Below are 6,941 nucleotides of genomic sequence, written 5' to 3'. Positions count from 1 at the left end.
ATGCTCAAAAATTGTTCCGTTCCCTCCTGATGTGGTATCTGAAGTTTTCAGGTGATGGGAATTCTCAAGTCTTGGTTCTGCCATCCTGGTAGATTGGTGATGGGCTGTTTCCTTACCCCATCTCAGTCGTGCTCCTGAGCGGAGTCAGTTAAAAGTGAATCAAAATATGTTTAGCTAAGTTTCGCAAAGTATCCTCCTTCTATGTCTCAAGATGAGCAACATATAGCTTACTTATAAAAGTTAGATTTAACTTTGAAACACTCACTATCGCAAAGTTCTGAATGGCAACACTTGTTACTCCTCAAATGATTCGTCAGAGCTATTGTAGCTAACTATCGTAAACTATTTCAGTGCTGCTAGCAATCGTCGCCTTTTCCAAGTTGGAACTTCATCACCACAACAGTGTCCAGTGTGCTATGGATTGTCCTAAACGAACTACACATTCCTGGCAATATTGCAACTTTTTCTGAGAGGCTTTGTGTCCTTTTTCATCATCTTGTTCTGCTTGTGGAAGAACTCCACATTGATGTCTCCACAGACAGGCAGTGGCTGGGGGAACTCAAAGTACATATGCTTGTCCCCTCGCCTTGTGTGCACTGTGTTGGACGTATGGATCTTGATTTTTAGTTGATAAACCACAAACTGCGGATCCCAATGCCAATTCCCTTTCTTGAAGGCCTGAGGAATCGGGTCACTCCTGTTTTTAACGGTACTGTCCCTGCAGGTGCCTCCACTAGACATGGGGAGCGTCTCAAACACCATTTTGTGGAAGAGCAGAGCGATGGGCTTGTATTCTAGCTGGTTCTTCAGAAAGTAGCTGTAGTAGTAGACATAGCGTCGCTGGCTTGGGATTGTGACTCCCTTCTTGTCTCTTGTCCGCACTTCCCCGTAGAAGTCGAGTGCTTCCTATGCCTCCAGGAACTTCCCTCGGTGGAGGAGATAAGTGCAGATCATGACGCCGGTGAGGCCCTTCCCTGCCTTGCAGTGGATGGCCGCCACATGATGGTCATCCTCACTTAGCCACTGGTCCAGGTCTTCACAGAATGGCTTGATTAGCTCCAGCTGAGGCTGGTTGTGGTCTTCAAAGGGGTACTGTGCAACTCTGCAGTTAAACTTTGCGGTGTCGTAATGTCGCTCAGTGCAAAGATTATATATCTTATAATGATTTTTGTGTTTTGAGTCCAGAAACCGTACTACATCGTCTATGTTGTTTCTGTAGACACTCTCAAGTCTTTCTGCAGGAAAGCCCATAGCAATTATATTCGGATAAATATAGGTCAAGTCCAAGTCAAACCCATCTTCCTGGTATCTCCTTTTGTTTCGGCTGACAATTTCCTTTATTATTGCAGCCATATCTGTGACAGGAGTCCTTAAGGTATTGAGCTTAAGAGAGAGTATTGTTGTCTTTGTACGAAACGCTGCCAATATGTTTCTCCCTCGCAATCCCGTTGGTGTCACCACTAGCTAATGCTAGCTAGCTCTCTTTGTGGTTGTCTGGGATCTCAGGGTCAGACGACTGGGTGATGGAGGTCATGATAGGTGTCGTCTTAACTTTATTGGAGTGTATAGCGTCTCTATGTCTTCAAAATATACTTAGTATAAAATCTGTGTAAAAGTTTTGTTTCTATCTAGCTATGTGTTTTTTCTTTGGCTGGTTTGCCTGTTACAGCTGAGAACTCAATCTACAGTTGAAATAAGATTGCAGGTTTAAGAGGACATTCAGTCTCTTCCTTTCTCGGTTGCAGACTTCTCTGTAGTTATAACTTTATTTTTTGGATCCTTCTTTGTCTGTTTAGACACTACCAGCTGACACCCCCCTTTCAGATTCTCTGGGCACCCCTAAAACCCCCGTTCCGGGCCCCTGTTCGGGTTCACCGGTCCCTGTGATTGTTGTTGCTGTGGCCATTGCATTCGTCCCTGGGATGTATTCATTGTTGGGTATTGTCCCTTGTAGGCTTCTCCGCCGCATTCACGGGCTCTTTTCCAACATGACCGGATCAGATGTCCTCTTTTCCCGCAATAGTGACACAGTCTTACTACTTGCTGGGGTTCTGGATTATAACCTCCTTGTCCAGTATGTCCTTGACCCCCCTTTCTCCATTTCTGAGGTTGTGGGTATGGAGGCTGAGGAGCAGCCTGTATTACTGGTGTCAATTGAGGTTGTGTCTGTGGTTGAGGCAGGTTTTGCAGAACCGCAGCCTGTGTTTTTATGACAATCGTGATTTTAGTTTCTCCTGTCTCGAGTATTTGTTTATCTTCATCTTCCATGAGGTATCTTCCTTCTGGGTTGAGGATTGGTAGTTGTGGATAGCTGCTGGTGGGCGTATCCCTTTCCTCATATGGTGGTGGAGCCACAGTTGGGGTTTTGTGTGAGAAAGGAGTATTCGTCTCCTTCACTAATCTCCTGGTTTCCTCTTCCAGGCTCTTATCCACTGCTTTATCTCTTATTCCTTTTACCAATGGGTTGCTCTTTTCAACCTTTTGCACTGGAGTAGACGTCTTAGCTGAAGCCGCACCCATAATTGTTGTTCCTTCAACCGTTGACTTAGCTGAAGACACTTTTCCAGTAGGCACTTCCTTTGTTTACAGTTCAACTTCTTGGCTGAATGGTTGGTTACTTATTTTGTTGATTCTATATTAATGTCTTTAATCGACACATTCAGTCACCATACCAGTGTGAAACGTTCTTGCTCTGGCTATCTTCCTATCCAGAAGCTTACTTTCTAATCTCAACCCTAGTCTTCAGCACTTCGGCGGCGGGACAATTAAGCACTCCCTTGAGGGGACTCCACTGACCCAAGTAACTCAGGTTTGTGGAGGTGCGCCCGAGACAACTGCTCTAACCACCTCCGTGCCAAAAATAACAAATTAAAATAAAAAAGGTTCAGCAAAGACACCGAGATGCCTTTGTTGCTATGCCTGTCAGCAAGTCAGTTCCACACCCCACAATCATACACCTTTCAGACTCAGACGTCCCTCACAAGGATGTTTGTCCTGTTAATGCTAGCCAAATCAATCCTCCTGTAAATACTAAACAAACCAAACAAATGCAAAAATTTGAATATTCAGTTTACATTGTGATATAATCATATCGCAGTCATGCAAAAGCTTGATATCATTTCATAGGTGATGCACACATAATATTGTTCAAGTCGAAGCACGCAAAAATTAGAAACAGATTAGATTGCCTGTGTTATACATGTTCCATCAATGTCAGCATGATTATTCTGTGCACTATAATTCACTACCATTATCTGTTAGTGGAAGTGACCGATCAATAAGAGAGAGAGAGAGAGAGAACGAGAGGATCGCCTTATCTTAATTAAGCAACTAGCCAAACAATCACTCAATGGTTAATTATATTATTTTCACAATCAATGAATTTATTTATTGATTCATTACAAATCAATCACAAATAATCAATCACTAATTCAATTCAATTAATTAATCCTTGGTCACAATTAACAATGGTCAGTTATCTCCAATGGAGCAGCCAATTAACCAATTTAACCATATAATCAATTAACCATACAATCAAACAACTGATTGATCAATTAACCAATCACCCCATTACCCAATTAACAAATCGACCACTCAATCAAATCAATCATCCAATTAAATCATCAATCAATCAACCAATTAATCAAATCAGCAATTAATCAACCAATCAATAATCAAATTAATCAAATCAGTAATCAATCAATCAATCAATCAAATTAGTAATCAATTAATAATCAATTAATCAAATCAGTAGTCAATTAATAATCAATTAATCAAATCAGTAATCAATTAATAATCAATCAATCAAATCAGTAATTAATCAATAATCAATTAATCAACTAATAATCAATCAATCAAATCAGTAATCAACTAACAATCAATTAACCTTTTAACAGATCCCCAAATTAACCAACTAATCACCTAACCAATTAACCAAGAATCAATCGATCAATTAATCAGACAATCAAACGGTCAATCAACAAGTCTATATAGCGAACTTCAAACATCAACCAAATAATAGTAGTCTTACTTTGACGTAGGCTATATGAGACGAGCTGTTCTGATGTCTCTCACAAATTGGTCTTTTTACTGCTATCTGGCGCTCTCTCTCTCAGGACCTCTGTCCCTCTCCTGTTTTGCTCGAAACAAAGCATTAATTTGATTAGTTCTCTTAAAATAATTAATCATTCAACACAAAACATACAGAAGATACTAGACTAAAATAAGATCAGAGATAAGAAAAATAAACTTCATAAAATGGAACGTTACTTTTTCCCAATGTTTGAACAGTTTCCAACATTTCAACGTGCACTTGAAATGTTGGGAACAGGCCCATAAAAACACATCGTATATTTCATTGACCTGCACCGCCTGGCACCAAGAGCCACGTAAGCATGTCCATATAGGGCGTATAGTATCGGCTATACTCTACACTGTAGAGTCTACAGCATTAAGGCTGCACCCAACCGACCAATAAATTTACACTTATTTTTAACGAACAATGAATTTACACTTATTTTCAATGAACAATAAATTTACACTTTTTACAATATGCATATTCTATAGAGAAAGAACAGAGAGAAAGAGGGAATCTCAGAGAGGCACTATATGGTTTATGCTTCGTTTTCTGATCAGAAGCCGCTCAACCTCAAATCAGTCAGACGAACAAAAGGCCCTCGAGCGTTTGCGCGCTCGAAGTTCCCCGTCCGCTGAGACAAGAGGTCGAATTGCAACAGCCAGATCCCCGCACTCACGGAATAGAAATCCCCAATGAGAAAGAGAGAGAGAGAGAAAGAAAGAACAGAGAGGGAAGATCTTTTAGATGAGATATTTACAGCTTGCACTGTGCACACCCAATCATATTGTTCAATTCAAATTTCTCTCTCTCAAATTTAAGAACAAGGGTAAGATACTAATTTTATTTCGTACGTTCTCTGGAAGAAATTAGCTCAGATAGCCCAGAGCAGGGGACCCGCCCCTGTCAGGGATCTGTAACTTTTCAAGCAGGCATCCATTCTATTTTTAGAACAAGTGAGCAGAAAGGGAGCAGGGGAGACAGCAGTGTTAAAAGCTGTGCGCCTCCGCTCCAAGATGCAACTCAACCTGTTACCACAAAACTCAAATGTAGCCTGAAATCTAACTCTATTTATCTGCAGATACTTAAAAACTTAAATGTAGCCTGTACCTCAGACGAAATACTAACAGCGTCCCATACAGTACTCATCAAGTCACTACTATAACAAATGTAGCCTGTACCTCAGACGAAATACTGACAGCGTCCCATACAGTACTCATCGAGTCACTACTATAAAACTCAGATGTAGTCAACTTCAGACGAAATACTGCACGGCGTCCCACACAGCACCCATCGAGTCACTACACCTGTTAGTGTCTTCCTAAATTTAAGTGATCACGACAACCAGCTGATCAGACCAGTTTCGGAATGTTAAGTGACGTAACTCCAAATGATTCAAACTAATTACCGAGTTTTTTAGGGTTACATTGAAGAGTCGAATCTCCAACAGTTAGGTCAACATAACATTCACAGACACTCTATACTTTGTTTAAATTTAGCAGACATGCAACCACCTTCAATTCATCTACTTGGTTCTTTTTAAATTTTGGTCGATAGCCCACAGTCAACTTGATACTTATCTTTTTGAGGCACACACCCAGCTGGTGGCCTGTTCTTCTGCACGGCTATCGGTTGGCCAAATCCTGTTCGTGACGCCAATTTGTAGTAAATAAACTTAGATGAAGAAAGGAAGCTGCAGAGGTCCGGATGAGTCAGTTTAATCGTCTTTAATTAATCATAACTTCATCATTACATACCTCGGCCAGATGTGGGGGCTCCTGTCCAGTCAATAATGTCCCCTCCTTATCTAGTCCAGCCGTTCAGTCTTTTATACAAAACAGCCTGCTTTGTCTTCCAGATTTGGGCATCCACCATGTTTCACAGATGAGGTGGTATGCTGTAAATCTTGGGCAGATGCCTTTTTCTCAAAGCTTTCCACTTGCAATCACTCTGATACCTGATAATATTCATCTTATCTGTCCACAAGACCTTTTTCCAGACCTCTGCATGCTTTTACGTACTGTTATTTTAGCAAACTGTAACTTTACAATCCTTTTTAAGGATAACTAGTGGTTTACACCTTGCACACTAGTTATCCTCAAAAAGGATGGTCAGGTTGCAGTTTCTCAGATTAAATTCACAAATTGACAGGTACATGATTTCCCTGCAAGGCCATACATGAGAACAATTCACTGCAATGAAGTAGGCCTAGGTCAAAGTTATGGCCAACGGAGAACAGTTAATTTTCAATGTTAATTGAAATTGAGGAGAGGAAAAGAGGAAATATTGTTTTTATTTTCAATGACTGAGAAAATAAAGATGAAAAATGTAAATCATTATCTTGAATTGTAATTAATGTATTCAATGAAATATTTGCGAAAATGGACAGAGGGTTTTCTCCAATTATGTTGAAAGGCATGCATAGTCTGGTCGAAAAGCAGGTTTTCCGATCCCAACACATTCCCAGCCCTTTCCAACAACAAAATGCCATCAACAACTGTTTATTAAAACAAAACAAAAGATAAAAGGTCTCTCTGTAATAACTCTAAATCAGATAATGTTGTAGTGGTTACATGATGGTTCATCTCTTGACCATTATATTCCAAAAAACTTTTAACACTGATTATAAACTAACTGACCATTCACTACAGCACCTCAGAGGTCTGGGGAAATAACTGATATCAACAGCTGGGCGTGTCAAGGAGTGTCAACCATAGAAGGACAAATAGAGAATGAATAACTTTTTAGTCATTTTAGTATCATTTGTGTTGTAATACTTGCATGGGAACTGTACAGGTGTTGCTAAACTTTAGTATAAGGGCTGCTTTAGAGCTTGCAGTAGGTAGTCGGACACGTTACAGTCAAG

The 6,941-nt window shown here is 40.3% G+C and overlaps 1 pseudogene across 1 annotated transcript; it reads right to left on the bottom strand.

Annotated features, from left to right (window-relative positions):
• Nucleotides 1–435: 435 nt before the first annotated feature.
• On the bottom strand, nt 436–1,387 carry LOC310802245 (phosphatidylinositol 3,4,5-trisphosphate 3-phosphatase and dual-specificity protein phosphatase PTEN-like; annotated as a pseudogene). Its single transcript has one exon. The product of its transcript is annotated as a phosphatidylinositol 3,4,5-trisphosphate 3-phosphatase and dual-specificity protein phosphatase PTEN-like (transcript).
• Nucleotides 1,388–6,941: the final 5,554 nt, after the last annotated feature.

This window comes from Argentina silus, assembly GCF_951799395.1.
Source record: "Argentina silus genome assembly, chromosome: 3".
In the NCBI taxonomy this organism is placed as follows: Eukaryota; Metazoa; Chordata; class Actinopteri; order Argentiniformes; family Argentinidae; genus Argentina; species Argentina silus.
The sequence above is the reverse complement of the archived record's forward strand: the minus strand, read 5'-3'. Positions and strand labels throughout refer to the sequence as shown.